Genomic DNA, 14,417 nt, shown 5'->3' with positions numbered 1-14,417 from the left:
TTTTTTTTTTTTTTTTTTTTTTTTTTTTTTTTTTTTTTTAAATAGGATCAATATGCCATTCTGTTTTTTAACATCCTGACTCTCTGTTCTCTTATTTGTTCTGGTAGTTCTGTTCTGGTTTAAATAATTTTTTTATGAGCTTGGCTGACTGTAAGTGTTTCAAAAGAGGGCTTTCTGATGTTTTGTACCCAGACAAAAATATTTGTCCCTGATGGAAATTCCTCAAGGTACATCCAGAGTTAGATGGCATAAACATGTGAGAGTTTGGAAAATGTATCCAGATCATTCTGTCCTCTGCTGTTTCCATCTGTGGAGCTGTCACAGTAATCCTGTTCCTGGTTTTCTGCTTTTTTTGCATCATTTTTTGGGGTGTATCATGTCTAACCCTACATGATTTTATTTTTCCTATAGGATATTCCAGCCCTCCATTGCATTGATGCTACTGGCAAACTCACTAGTGAATTATTCCTGCTTGTGAAAATCAGCTCCGAGACTGAGACGAGTAACCTCCTTCTAGCCTCATAGTTTCAGTACTTCCCCACAATTACTCATGTCCATTACCCCTTTTACAGTCCTGGTGCTAATCTCCACTTTTACCAGGTGAATGAAAACTTCCCATATGGCACCATATCAAATGCTTCAGTGAAGTCCAGTGGATTAGATTTTCTGTGTTTCTTTTGCCTACAAAAGGAATTACCTTATCAGATAAGATAAAGTATGCTGTCTGAAACATGTTTATGAGCTTGGCTGAGGAGCCAAAGGGAAGGTGCTACCATCTGTGGGATTATGACCAATGATTTTGGAGAGCTCTCACTGATTATGGATAAGAACTGTGCTCAAGTAGAATAATGTGCATTTTTGTTGTTGCTATTGCCTAAATGTTACCTGTAATCTGCTTTTATTTTATTGTTAAACTTTTACCCTTACTAACTTCGGTTGACCACTTGAGTTCATTTTCATGGAGTTTCATCTACTCAGTATTAAACTTGAATATCAAATGACAATATGATAGTAACTACTGCATGAGTGGAGGAAAAATACGCAAAATGTTTGAAAGGGTTTCCTCTAGTTTAGTGTGTAGTAGGAAAATGTCTCTATTATTATTACTTAGACTATAAAATCACTACTAAAACCCACTTGGCTCCATTCTCCTATTGGCTTTCTCTGATACCCTTTTTAAAAATAAGACCTGCATCATCTGGTCTAGTCATCATACCTCACAATTCACTACTTAGTGAAGGTAGGGATGCAGATGTATTAAGGGGCACAGATGTCATTTGTCCTAAGGCTGCACGGTCTTTGCTCCCACTCTTTTAACAGGGTGTTTGAACAGAGAATATCAGTCTGCTAAGTCTCAGAAACAGAAACAAATGTCTAATGAAAAATTAAAATATGTTACTTCCATTGTGTATCTGGGATTCTTTAGTAGTTGTCTGCAATTATCAGTTTAGCAGTAACCAATTATCACGCTGCACATTCTTTGAAAAACAAGTGTTTATTCACAAAGGTCTGAACAGAGTTGCATCAGTGTAATGCACGCAAATAAAGGAAATACTTCAAGTATATTGATTCTTCCTTCCAGGCATTGATAAAATGAAAAACCCAGAAAGTATCCTATGACATTTCAAGTGAACAAAGAAAGAATTCTTGTAAATAAATGGTCAACAAGTAAATTACGTCTTATAGCAATAAAACCACAAATTGAAATCACCTCTGTCACTATAAACAATTTTCAGTGACAAATATAATAATGCTCTTGCTTGTTAACACCACTGGGATACTGTTAATGTTCAAGACTCAGTGATTTTTTTGAAGAATGGAGCCCATTGTTATATTGGTGAAAATTAGTCTGGATAAATTAGATATCAGTGATCATCTGTCATTTTTTTCATCGACGATTAAGTGGTATAGGGTTGTCCAATCTGCCAAATCCCATTTCAAAATATGTCAGATTTTCCAACAACTTTACAATTTTTTTGACTAACATTCTCATTTTCATGGGAAAACACTAATGATTTGTGCAGAGAACTAAAACTGGATGCAATAGAATTATTCTTGCAAATACAGTGTTTAACTCTCCGTGTACATCAACTTCAACAATGGGAGCATTGAAAGGTCCTTGTGTAAGTGTTAAGTCTGAAAACCTATTTGGCTTTTTCAGAAGGTTCCGCCTACATCCACCTCCTGAGATTCAGAAGCTGACATCTGTTTTGGTTCCTTGACCGAGTGTATGGTTGAGATACAATCAGTAAAGGATATCATTCTTTATCATTTATTCCTAGTGGTAGTTTGCTGAATACAAAAGCACATGCACTTGTCCATATGACTAAATGCTAAAATAGTTAAATATTGAACCACAGAGAATTGTTAAACATGAGCAGATGTAATACTTAGAGGTAGACTTGCGTATTTGAGGCTGGAAGGTATCTTCTTCTGTGTATGTGTACTTATGTTTGTTATGGGGAGGCAAATTGTACTTCTCTGGACAGGTTCCTTGCCAGATGTTTCTTACTACATCAGATGATTGAGGAACCAAAGTACATCTGGCTATTAAAATATCTTTATATGGTTACATGATTTATTTGGAAAGCATGGTTGAAACTAGTAAGTTTACAACTATGTGAATAGCTCTTACCAGTATCTGGATAGAGATAGTAAGCTTTGGAACTTAAATTAGACAACAGTGCTGTTCTGTGGTTATTTACGAGGTGTGTTTATTTATTTTTAAGATTATTACATTCAGGCAGCCTTCTATTTACTTTGTGCTATTTTTGTATTTTTGCTGAAAGTCAAGAGACTTAAATAAACCCAGAGTCTCTATGGATTATAGTTATGTACTGTTTTATACATGTTGGAAAGCCATAAGCCTTCAGGCTGAGATAACTGCATAATAAACATATATTTTATGAAATAATACCTTTAACACATGTTGCTTAAAAAAAAAAAAAAAAAGAGGGGGAAGACAGTTCATCTCTGTCTGCCACAACAGACTACTAGCAAAAATAAATTTAGAAGAGCTCCAGTTGTTCTCCCAATTTTGGAAAAAAGATGATTTTGCTTGAGGTTTCCATAAGGTAGCAAGGAGCACTTTTGAATATGTTCAGTGAGCCTAATGACACTGTGAGTTCCAAATTCTAACAAGCTGGCACTCAAAGATGAAATAAGAGGTATCACTGGGAACACAGAAAGGATGCTTTTCATTTAAGACTCTGCATTTTGCTTGTCAGTGATTTCTACTGATGAAGCATGAGATATTACTGCGTTTGATGTTTGCAAGGATGTACTGTAATTCCATATTCTGGTGCAATTATTAGGCAAGTATTTGATAATATTAATAGAGGGGCTGAATAGGCGGTTCAGTGTTCCATTCTCTCTGAAACACCTACTGCTTCAGGTGCTGACTCTGGACTTGCAGGTCCTCAGCTTTGCTCAGTCCAATAGAAAAAAAATGCCATGTCATTGTCACTTCCTCTGAGCAATTTCTGATTACTGTTCCCTTTCTGATATCTGGATACTATCAACAAAATATTCTATAGTGGCACAGTAACTATATATGGCATATAACATCTTGTGTGGCCTCATAAATAACAGCATTGTTACAACTGCAAGGGTGTTTTTTTGTCTTGCCTCAGTAAAGGATTAAATAAAAATGTTGACTTTTTAAGTTATTGGTCATTTTAGCTAAAATTCATCAAAATAAGTAGCTAAACATTGTTTTTCAGAGCTCAGTTTCTTCTACAGAATCAGGTAAATCTCAGTGCAGCTGGCCAAATAGAGATTTTCCATTAAAGTACTTCTTCATGAAAATAAAGGTTTGCAGCTGCTTCTTTTCTAGATGCTGGCTTAAATATTGAAGGAAAAAACCAACCTCTTTCTGATATTATTTGCTTTTGATATTATATTTAGCCTTTAGCATTAATATTCACTTGCATTTCTTTCCTGTTCTCCTCTTACTTTGATATAGCTCTAATTCTAAATTTTGAAACACATTTCTGGTTCCACAGATTAAATTCTTACAAGTAACTTACAAGGTAACGTTTTCTTGAAAGAAAGGTGAAATTTTATTCTGAATCAAAATCTCCTTCAGCTCACATATCATGGTCTCCATCACAGTCAGTCTAGAACTATGAAAAGTAATTCAAACTGTCCAAAAATTTACATTTGTAATTTTATAAAAAAAAAAAAAAAAAAAAAAAAAAAAAAAAATTAGCTGAGAATATTTCATGTTTTGACTATTTTTTTTTTCTGTAATAATGCTCAACGTGCAAGTTTGGCTGTCTCATGCTCTCCTTCTCCTCTATGGAGTTTCTTGGTCATACTACAATATTCATGATAAATCATGGCTTTGCTTCTTGGTGAGAAGAACAGATAAGTCATGAGAGATGCAGCCCATCCTGGAGAGGAGTGTGGTTGGTAACTTCCACAAGGCACCTTTGCATATATATGAACAAGCTAATATTTTACCAGTATAGATTTGCTTCTAGGTTTTAATTTGTTATGCTTTCTAGCAACCTATCAGCATTTTCCCATGGAAAGCTGATAGTTTTTGCAGAAATATGTCTGTTATTTGGAAAAACAAATATCTGTCAGTGAGAGTTTTAAGGCTCAATGAATGTTTTCCCGTGGGAAAGGTTGGTCTTCAGGAGTCGGTTACCAAAGTAGATAGCTACATTTTATGCCGGCTGGAGCTTCTGTACACAAGTAGTTCCAATGAAGGCATAAGGACAACAAAAATTCATACACATCCATCTTGATCTGTAGCTCACACAACCCTCTCCAACTAACAGAACATTTAATTTGATATAAAATTTTCTTAGTTTTAGGGAATGTTATACTTTCCTGATTTTTTTTTTTTTAAAGTGACTTTTCATGGTCTTATTATTTTGTTTGGTTTATCTGGATATACAAGTTTCTGTTAGTTTGAGTTAGAAACCAAGATGTATTTTTAACAAAACCAGAACTTGAGATGCATAGAAAACCTGTGGCTAGATGGTATTGAGAAATCCAAAATTGTGTACATTGCCGTTGCATCTCTGTGGCTTTTTGGCAAGGTGATTTCAGAGAGGAAAACACTTTAGGCTACAATCTAGGCTTTATAATCTGTCATTTTTTTCTAAAAATGCACTTTCATTTATACAAGGAAAATAGACACGACGACCTATTAGTTTCTACTTGGGTTTTTTTTTTTTTTTTTTTTTTTCTCTCCTTAATGATTACCATTTTTGATTTGGTTGCTTTTATGGGAGGAAAAGGAAGGACTGACTGGCCTTATACAGACATTTGTTCAGGAAAGCATCAAAAAAGTCAGTCTCCAAATTTGTGTAGCTACATATATCCCAACGCCCCTGATGTATGAATATATTTATGCATGCTTACTGAACATTTGGCTTTTTTTTTTTGTTTGTTTTTTTGCACAAGAGCAAGCATTTGCTGCCAGTGCCAGCACTGTATCTTAAAAAGTTATTTCAGCTATACTGGTGAAGAGCAACATGATTGACAGTATCGTTCACTGCTGGCAAAATACATCCCTAAAGTCATTGACTTTGATTGGAAAACGTTTTATATAGACCATGTTTCAGATATGTAAACATTTTGTGGTTGTGTTTCAAGCATAGAAAAAACACACTTGCAGTTTAAGATGTATTCAAATAGCTGTAAAAATGCAAAGTACGAATGAGTGCTAGGTAGTGTTATAACAATGTTCAAATTATTTAGTAAAGTACAAATTCTGCAAAGCTGGTTTAGTTCCTCTTACAGTATTTATATCCATGCGGGGTGGCTACTTACTCAAATACTTCGAAAAAGTGACAGGTTTGTATGGACTGGCAGTAGCCACAGGAAGTATTTGCACATCAGCCCTGCAATGATGGCTTTGCCAGGGAGGCCTGGATGGTGACAGTTGACTCCCTTTTACCCACTGCTACCCTGTTAGAAAGGACCCCAGCTGTCAGTGTCCAATTACCACCTTTGCAAGTGCAGCATTGTCTTCCTTGCTCTGACTTTTAATCTCTCAGGACTGGAAAAGCATCACACGGCACGCAGGCGTGGGCTCAGTTTAAACAGTCCATTCATTTCACTTTGTAATAACCTGCTCGTGCCCTTGACGTTTCCAGTGAATAGAGAATTGGGACATTATCAGTGACTAGTAAGGATGAAAGGAAATACTTCACCTCAGCTGTGGAAGCACCAGCATCTGTTATATTTTAGCTGTTATCTTTGGCCGAGGACCTATAACTGATCTCACAGCTGAGACAGGAACCACATGCATAAAGAAACTCTTTTTAACCCTCTCCTCACCCATCACTTATGGGTGCTTGCACATGTGTTAATGTGAGAGCCATTAACACTTCCTCATCAGGAAATGCCACCTAATAGGCAAAGGGTTAATGACTAACTACAATATTTCTGGTGATGATACAGAAAGAGATGCTTTCTAATGTGTGATCTAATAGCAGTAATAGGACCAAAAGATCTTATGCGAATTAGTCAGGTACCTGACATACACTATATGTAGCTATGCCTGCTTCTTACCAGCTCTATCTGTGGTTTCACTTGATGTTTTACCTACTCTGAGGACATTTTTATGTACCAATAGTATCCAATGAATTGACCTATTTAAGGGAAATTTGGGTGGAAGGTGATTTGTTAGTTTTAATGCTGTGTTGGTGGTTTAGCAGGTGACATGCAATTAAAGTTGATAAACTGGTCATCGAAGTTCTTTAAAAAATAAGAAAATCCATGATTTTCCAAGAGACACAGAATTAGCAACATGTTGATGTCATTAATAATTTCTGAATGCTGTGACTGTCAAATGGGTTGTAGAATTAAAAAATGAAAGCAAAACATCAAAATGCTTCAGTGAGAGAGACCCAGATGAATGTTTCATGTCATACTCCCATTCTGTTTATCATTTTCCACACCATATTAGCTAACAAACAAAATCTACTCACCTTAAAATCACCTTATAATTGTCAGTCAAGGAATTTTCTTTAGCTTTAACGTCTTAGTATGTAGCTGAAGCTAACAACCAGCTGTACCATAAGAGCTCCCAAAAATTCATTTGGGAGAATGAAGAGAGAAAAAGCAGAGGAAAAAAAAAACCCAAAACCTGAAAGCTTCTTGCAAGGCAAACCCAATTATCTTTGGGTTTTTTTTTTTTCCATTGTAGCTTAGGACCAGCATTGCATGGTGGCTTGAGGTGACTCTGTACAAGTCTGTCTTAAATGATCAGGGAAAAAATAAAACCAAAAGCCTAAGGCAAGCCAAAGCAAATATTAATTTTTAAACTATGAACTGATATCCACAATGAAGTAACTGCTTTGGCAAACACCTGCAGTTTTGCTTATAGTGTTCATGCTTATAGTGAATAGGGAAAGGAAGGATTTCTGATAATTGGGATGAGAATCAGTGATATGAAACACTTTAAAGAGGTTTCATGTGCAGTGAATTAAAAAGTAAATGTGTTATGCTTCCAGTGTTATGATTGACACATTCTTTGGCTTGACTATGTAATCTCTATTTGTACAATGCCAAATTAGGTACCTTATTTTTGAATGTTTGTAGCCTTTTGCTAGCTCTTGCAGCTTCAAGAAAAACTTGCAATGCCAATAAAGTTGTTTCATTTGTAGGGTAATGCTAAGCATTGCCGTTATATTGCTTCTTCATGTAGTTCTAGAAAATATCGTTAAAATTTTAAACATTGAACAGCCTATGAAACTAGTGCTAGATAAAACATTAGCCTATGCATTGCACTGATTTAAGTTAAAGCTTAAGGCAAATTGTACTTTCCACGTATGTCCCTAGCAAAGCAATGGAACACACTGTGTGGCATGCTAGATTGCATTTTGATGATTAAATTTAATGACTGGTTCCTAGAATTTAGGAAATAAATTAGGCAGTTTCAAATGGTTAAAAGAATTCTACTCCTGACACTCCTAGTGTGATGTTAACAGTAGTAGGGAGATGTACCTGCCTTTCAAATAGTCTGTTTGTAGCCAGTTTCTGCTCAAGTCAAGTAACCACATGAGAAAATTTAATTTGGCATAGGTAAAGAGGAAATAGAATCTTCTGTTTAATGTTGCCTAATGCTTCCTGTTAGAAGATCCTTTTAGTTATTCTTTGCTAAAATTAAGACATGAGTTTAAGTTCCCAGCCTTATCCTCATTTCTTGCCTTCCACACTCCTTGCTCAAGAAGAAAATTTCAGGAACATTAATTAATTTTTTCCAGAACTTAATTCAAGATTTTCAGGGTTGAAAAATGAAACAGAACTAGCAAACATTTTATTTGCTGACACCCAGGCAGTTTGGCAGAGAAGATGGAAACGTCTGTACTGAAGCCCAGACAAGCTGAGGGGGACAGAGATATTAGATAGTAAGAATATTCTCTCTATTCCTCCTAATGATTATTTTTAAATGGCAGGAAATTTTAATGTGCATTTGTAATTCAGTAAGGGAAAGGGGCGGGCTGCTGTGTAGAGGTATCAGTGTAACAACATGTTATTGAAAACTTTTGCTATCCTTGCCATTATAAATTACTTTTATAAATAGATCTAATGTAATTAAAAAGATACTCTGAGATACTGAGCAGGAAAGCTCAGGATGAATTGTAAAAGGTACCTAATACCCTTTGAAATCAATGACAGGTATTTACAATATCTTCCAATTCACAATTGTGTCTCACCCTGATTAGTCCTGAAATTATATCAAGGGAACAGACAGACAAGGATTTAATTTCAGCTTATATTAAAACTAAATAAATAGCATAACTACTATTTTCAGATATGTTTGTTCCCTTTCTTCACTGTGCCAATATATAGCTCAGCTAAGCCTTAGGATTAAAATAAGTGATCCATGATACTAATTAAGAGATTTATAAATCATTCTGCATGATCAAGCCATTCATAATTTTCCTGTCATATATGGCAAGGTGTGTGCTGTTGCCAGAAATATATTACAAGTGTAATGAAAACAAATAGTCCAAAATGCTGAGAAATCAAAGTCTTAGACTTCAGTAATGGATCCAAAAAAGTAATTATTTGCACAGTTCCTGTACCCCATAACACCTGAAAATTAGGTAATGTTTAACATATGTCAGATTGTAGGCCCAAACCCAAAGTCAATTGTTGAAGTCTGCCCTGAAGGAAAACCATAAATCAGGCAGGATATGGGAAATGGTGACTGACTCTGGCTGCTCAAGGATCTGGAGAGTCGGAGGTGCTTCTAGCTGGTAAGCTTGGCAAAGTTCATGCAAGTTGGTCAAAAGTGCACTGTAAAAGTAGCTCTGCCACTCATGGCATAGCTGCCATGGTACATATGAGTGCTGGCATACAGAGAAACAAGCAGGCTTTAGAGCAAGGTTTGGATGTCTTTTTTTTAAAAAAAAAGAATTATTCACTCCGAATAATATCTTGCTGAAATTCAGCCTATTGAGTTTGAAAGAGTTCTCCAGGGGCAAGTTCATTAAAGGGCTGAAATATTTTAAACTCTTTCAGTGGGATTTTTTTTTTTTTGCAGTTGTTCTCTGTGATTCTTACTTTGAAGCTAGTGGCCATGGATGTTGGAAACGTTAGATTGCTTTTGAGGCAAAGATTGAAAGAGAAAACTTTACTCAGCACTCATTAGTCCACATCTGGAGTACTGTGTCCTGCTTTGGGGCTTCAGGACAAGAAAGATGTTAATAGACTAGAACAAGTTCATCTGAGGGCCACCAGGATTATCAGGGCACTGGGACAGGTGCCTGGAAGTGGCGCCAGGTGGAACCTGGGCTTGTTTGGTCTGGAAGACCACATAGCAACCAATACCTACAAGGAAGCTACTGAGAAAACACCACAAGCCTCCTTAAAGAGGTGCATGGCAGAAGGAGAAGAGACAGTGGGCATGAAGGGAAACAGGGCAGGTTCCCATTTGACACAGAAAAATGGTTTTTACTATGGCAGTCAAGCATTGGATCAGAGATGCTGCATGGTCTCCATCCTTGGAGACTGAGTTAGAGAAAGCCTTGGGCAATGTGGTGTGAATTCAAAGTTGGGAGTGCTTTGTGTGGGAGGACATGCTGTGTGGATGACCTCCCAAAGTCCTTTCCAGCCTAAAAGGCTCTCTGATCCTGAAAGAGTGACAGCAAGTAAGGGGTGAATAAAATGACCAGTAAAACTTATGTACCTTGCTAAAAACAGTTTGATCTGTTTATTTTACTTAGTAACCAAAAATATAGAGTGACATAATTGATTCTGACCACGACAGTCCCCAGGCTACCACTAAAATTGTAGCTCAACAAAGTTTTGCAGTATGTAATGTTGTAACGCCTTGCACTTGTGCATAACTCCTATCCAGTGATCTCTAACCCTGTAAAAACTTGACTAACGAAGACTCAGCTCAGTCCTTTGAGGCAAAGGATATATTGCTGCTAATTTCATTTCTGCAGATGCAGCTTGCAGAAAGTTATTTTGACTGAAGTTGTGCGGGGTTTGACTGTAAATTTCTGTGGGGTCAGGGGAACTGGAACAGATCAGGTGTACTGAGAGCACAAAATGATGGTCAGCTCTCCTCTGAGCAGGCATGGAATAAATTTATTTTTCTGCCTATCCTTAAGCAGCTGATACATTGATATTGAGCCCTGCTTTACTGGTGACTGAGTAGTGGATAAAGTGTGGGTCTCAGCTTCCTGCCCACTGTCCTTGCAGTTGGAAATAATGGGCATAACCTCAGTTTAGTCCCCACTGATGCTTGACACAGCCTGGCAGTGCTGCGTGGAAGAGAAAGAATTAAGTCTTCTTTTCCTTTGGAGTCACAGAAAGAAATTGGGGCAGTTTAGTTTACAGAAAGTTAACGCCAGACCTAGATGTGGGCTTCGACTATAAGAACAGCTTGCTCATTGCTCAGGCAACAACAGGTGAATGTTCTTTTCCTTGCCTTATTACAATTATGCCATTATTCACACACAGTCTCTGTCCACACCTTCTGTATAACAAAGAAATCTACTTCAGATATCAGTAGTTTAAGGATTTATAATCTCATAATCTGTGGTTTTATTTATCAAATTACTGTAGCATCTCTTTACATCATGACAGATTGCTTAACCATTTTCAGAAATCTTTTGGTTGCCTAGGTCTCAGACCGGTAACTCATCTCCACACACACACACAAAAAGAAGACAGTATTGTGAAAAAAAGCATAAAATACTTATGAAATATCTTCTGTTTAGCTATGAAAAGCCTTTAGGTACTTTATTAATATTTGCCTGATAAATACAACAATCTGAAACTCATCTTGCTTGGCTTTCTGGTTAGGTTTAAAGAAAAAGTCAAGGAAAAAAGAAGATAGTGAAACAACTTGTTGCAAAGAAATATTAGGACTGGAAAAAGACACCTGTAGGGAAAGGCTTGAAAAAGAATTTATTTTTTTTACATACTGAGTTACAATTTGAAAGAGATATTCCTGATTCATTCCCTGCAGAAGCAATGGGTGCATCATCACAGGTTTTTCTCTGCTGGCAGTCTCAGCCCCTATGTATCTACCAAAATTAAAAGAAGCACAACCCAAGCAGGTGTTTTCCACCATTCACAGATCCCTGCAGACAGCCATGTGAGTTCACCTAAGAGAGCACTGAGGTCTGAGTTTGGTTTAGTATTTGCCTTTTAGCAAGTCTGACTTTATTAGGGGGAGGTATTGTTGGATGAGCTAATAAGGTTGGAAGAAACAGTTCTCCTGGGTGCACAGTCTGTTCTCAAGGCCAAGGTTGATGATAGAAAAGTGAAATGTGACTGTCCAAAAAGCAATTTTTTTTGGATCCTGATTTAAAAATGCGCAGAAGGCAATAACAGCCTTGGCATTTGCTTGAGTTAAGGATGCAGTGCTATTTGCTTCTCCTCTTGCCCCAAGCTGGAGAAAACATGGACCGTGTTTTAGCTTAGATTTCATGGACAGGATTGCTAAACCTGATTTCAGAGTCTGGGTGATTCTGAACTTGTTAAAATTAACTTGTGCTCAAATTTCAGCTTTGTCAACCATTAAAATTATCTTGATAATTTGCCTGGAAATGACTTAGATGAACACAGAATATATTGGCTTTATTTTTTGAAGCGTAAGACTGACTTTAAATGTGTAGCTGTGTAGATACAGGGTGAACATAGCTCTCCTTCTGGCTAACTTCAGGCAGATTGCTTCTTCTGAAGCTGGATCAACCTGAAGTAGGCAGGGCATGGAGCTGAAATTCGCTATTCCACACCTCAAGTTCGTATCCTGACCACCAGCCTGTTTCTTCCACACATACTAGAATATAAAACCTCAAATGAGCGATGTCCAATTTGTCTGCGACTGAATGAAATTTAATTAGAAATGTTCCAGCTAGTGGTATTCATTGAACGATAATGCTGTGTAACCTAATTGTGAAATCATGAAATGCTTTCTGTCTTCCTAAACTGACAATGGAAAGGTGAATAAAATCTGTTAATTGCTCTTTGATTTCCCCAGTCAACTTCCATTTCCTAAAAGCTGCTAAGTGGTTTGTGCAAGTTAGTTTCTCTTAGGTCTGTAACTATCTTTTTAGAATTTAGCATATGTGCTTGTTTTTCTGAGTTAGTTTTGTAGTCCTCCTAGAGTAGGGACGGAAATCAAGCATTTCATACACTTTAAAATTTTCTTTTTTTTTTTATTTTATAGATGTGTTGTGATTTGCCTCAATTTTTTTTTTTTTTTACACGGAAGTGTGTAATCCACTGAAACCCATGTAACAGCCCTCAAGTCTTATAAAATAGTCTTAGGCCCAGGTAAAACCAGGCTGGTGGTTTCTGTGGGTGGGCTGGCTGGGAGCCTGTGCTGGTGCAACGGGGCCAAAGTCTTTGGGGCTGCCCCAGCCAAGAGCTGTAGTCATGCTCCCATCTCATCCTTTCCTTCCTCTTCCTTGCCTGATTATTAGGCTTAGCCTCAGGGCCTTGAGAAAAACCCTTATTCTCAGCACGAGATCATGGCGCGGTACTCTCACAGGGAACATTACCATCTGGTGTCAGCAATTCTTGTTGTCCCAACTCTTGGCGCAATTCATGTTTTCCGGACGCATGGGTGGCAGGATCTTCTGTGGCTGATTTCTTTTGTCTCTTTAAACACTCATTCTTCATTGTGAGCCTCATGGGCAGCAAGCTCTCCAGCCAAAGCGCATAAACATGGAGGGGGGCTTTTCCACTAGTAAGCTTTTACAATAGATGTCTATTATTCAAAATAAGGAAGGCAGTTTTATAAGGCCTGTGAGTGCATATTTCCCAGTCTGCTGCTTCTTAAATTACCAGGAATGCAAAAATAACCAATAGTTTGACCTCTTAAATCACAAATTGGATAGGCTTACCATTAAAGGACATTGTAAATGTGTTTCCCATTATTTAGTTAATTTCATGTGTTCAGCAGTGAGTTTTTGGATGTTTTGGGTTTATTTTAATTCTTTACAGAAATAATTTGATAACTTTCTTTCCCTGAGTTTGATTAGGTCCTCTGGACCTACAGCAAGAAAAACTGAAGACTTTATAATGAAGGTTGGGTGGAGTTATAATCATAATATTCTTGCTACAAAAACTAATGGGTATATATTATAAAGCAGGGGTATAATTAATATAGTGACCTTCATAAAGAAGATTATCCATCTTTTGTATTTGGTGACTTGACAGAAAAATTATGCCAGATAACTGTCCCAAACTGAGACATGGTGTATACAGTTTACCAGAGATAACTTTTCTGCCTAGGAAGTAAAAAAATTTCTGGGAATTTTTTTCAGAGGATAGGATCTGTACAAATTCTGCATGTTGGTCTGATCTTGTACCCATCTAAATAGATTATAACCTTGTGCACTCTTTGTGGAAGTCCTGTCTGAGCAATGTATCACGTATCTTTTTTATTGCATCCTGTAAAGTTCCTATTTGTTATCCTTGTTTGTCTTCTAATTTTTTATTCATTGATAAAGTTTTATCTTTTACTAGATCTTCATAACTCCTGATTAGCTTTTTAAGAAGAAGAGGTACATTTATTGCAGACATTTCAGTGTAGAAGTAATGGAACTGAGGGCAATGCTCTGGTTTTGCAAAGTTTTTATAAGATCATTTACAAAATTTTTCTGTTTGGCACTGGGCTTGTTTGGAAATAGTTTATTTTTATATTTTAAATATTTTTTTCTACTTTTATTTAGAATTTTCATACCTACAACTGTAATAAATTTCAAATGGAACAGGAAGGAGTTTTACTGGAACAAAAAAATTTCAAATATGTTATTAAAATAAAATTCCTGTACTTAATTTCAGATTAGTCAGGCTCTATGTAAGAAGAGAACATGTGTGTCTTCTAAGTCATATCTCTATTTGGAGTATGCCCGGAGAAATTAAGTGGCTGCGTATTGTTCAAATTGTGGTAGACCTGGACCTGTGCACACTGCCCTTGG

Source organism: Athene cunicularia, assembly GCF_003259725.1.
Source record: "Athene cunicularia isolate RWA chromosome 4 unlocalized genomic scaffold, athCun1 chr4_part2, whole genome shotgun sequence".
NCBI lineage: Eukaryota > Metazoa > Chordata > Aves > Strigiformes > Strigidae > Athene > Athene cunicularia.
Note: the sequence above shows the minus strand (reverse complement) of the source record.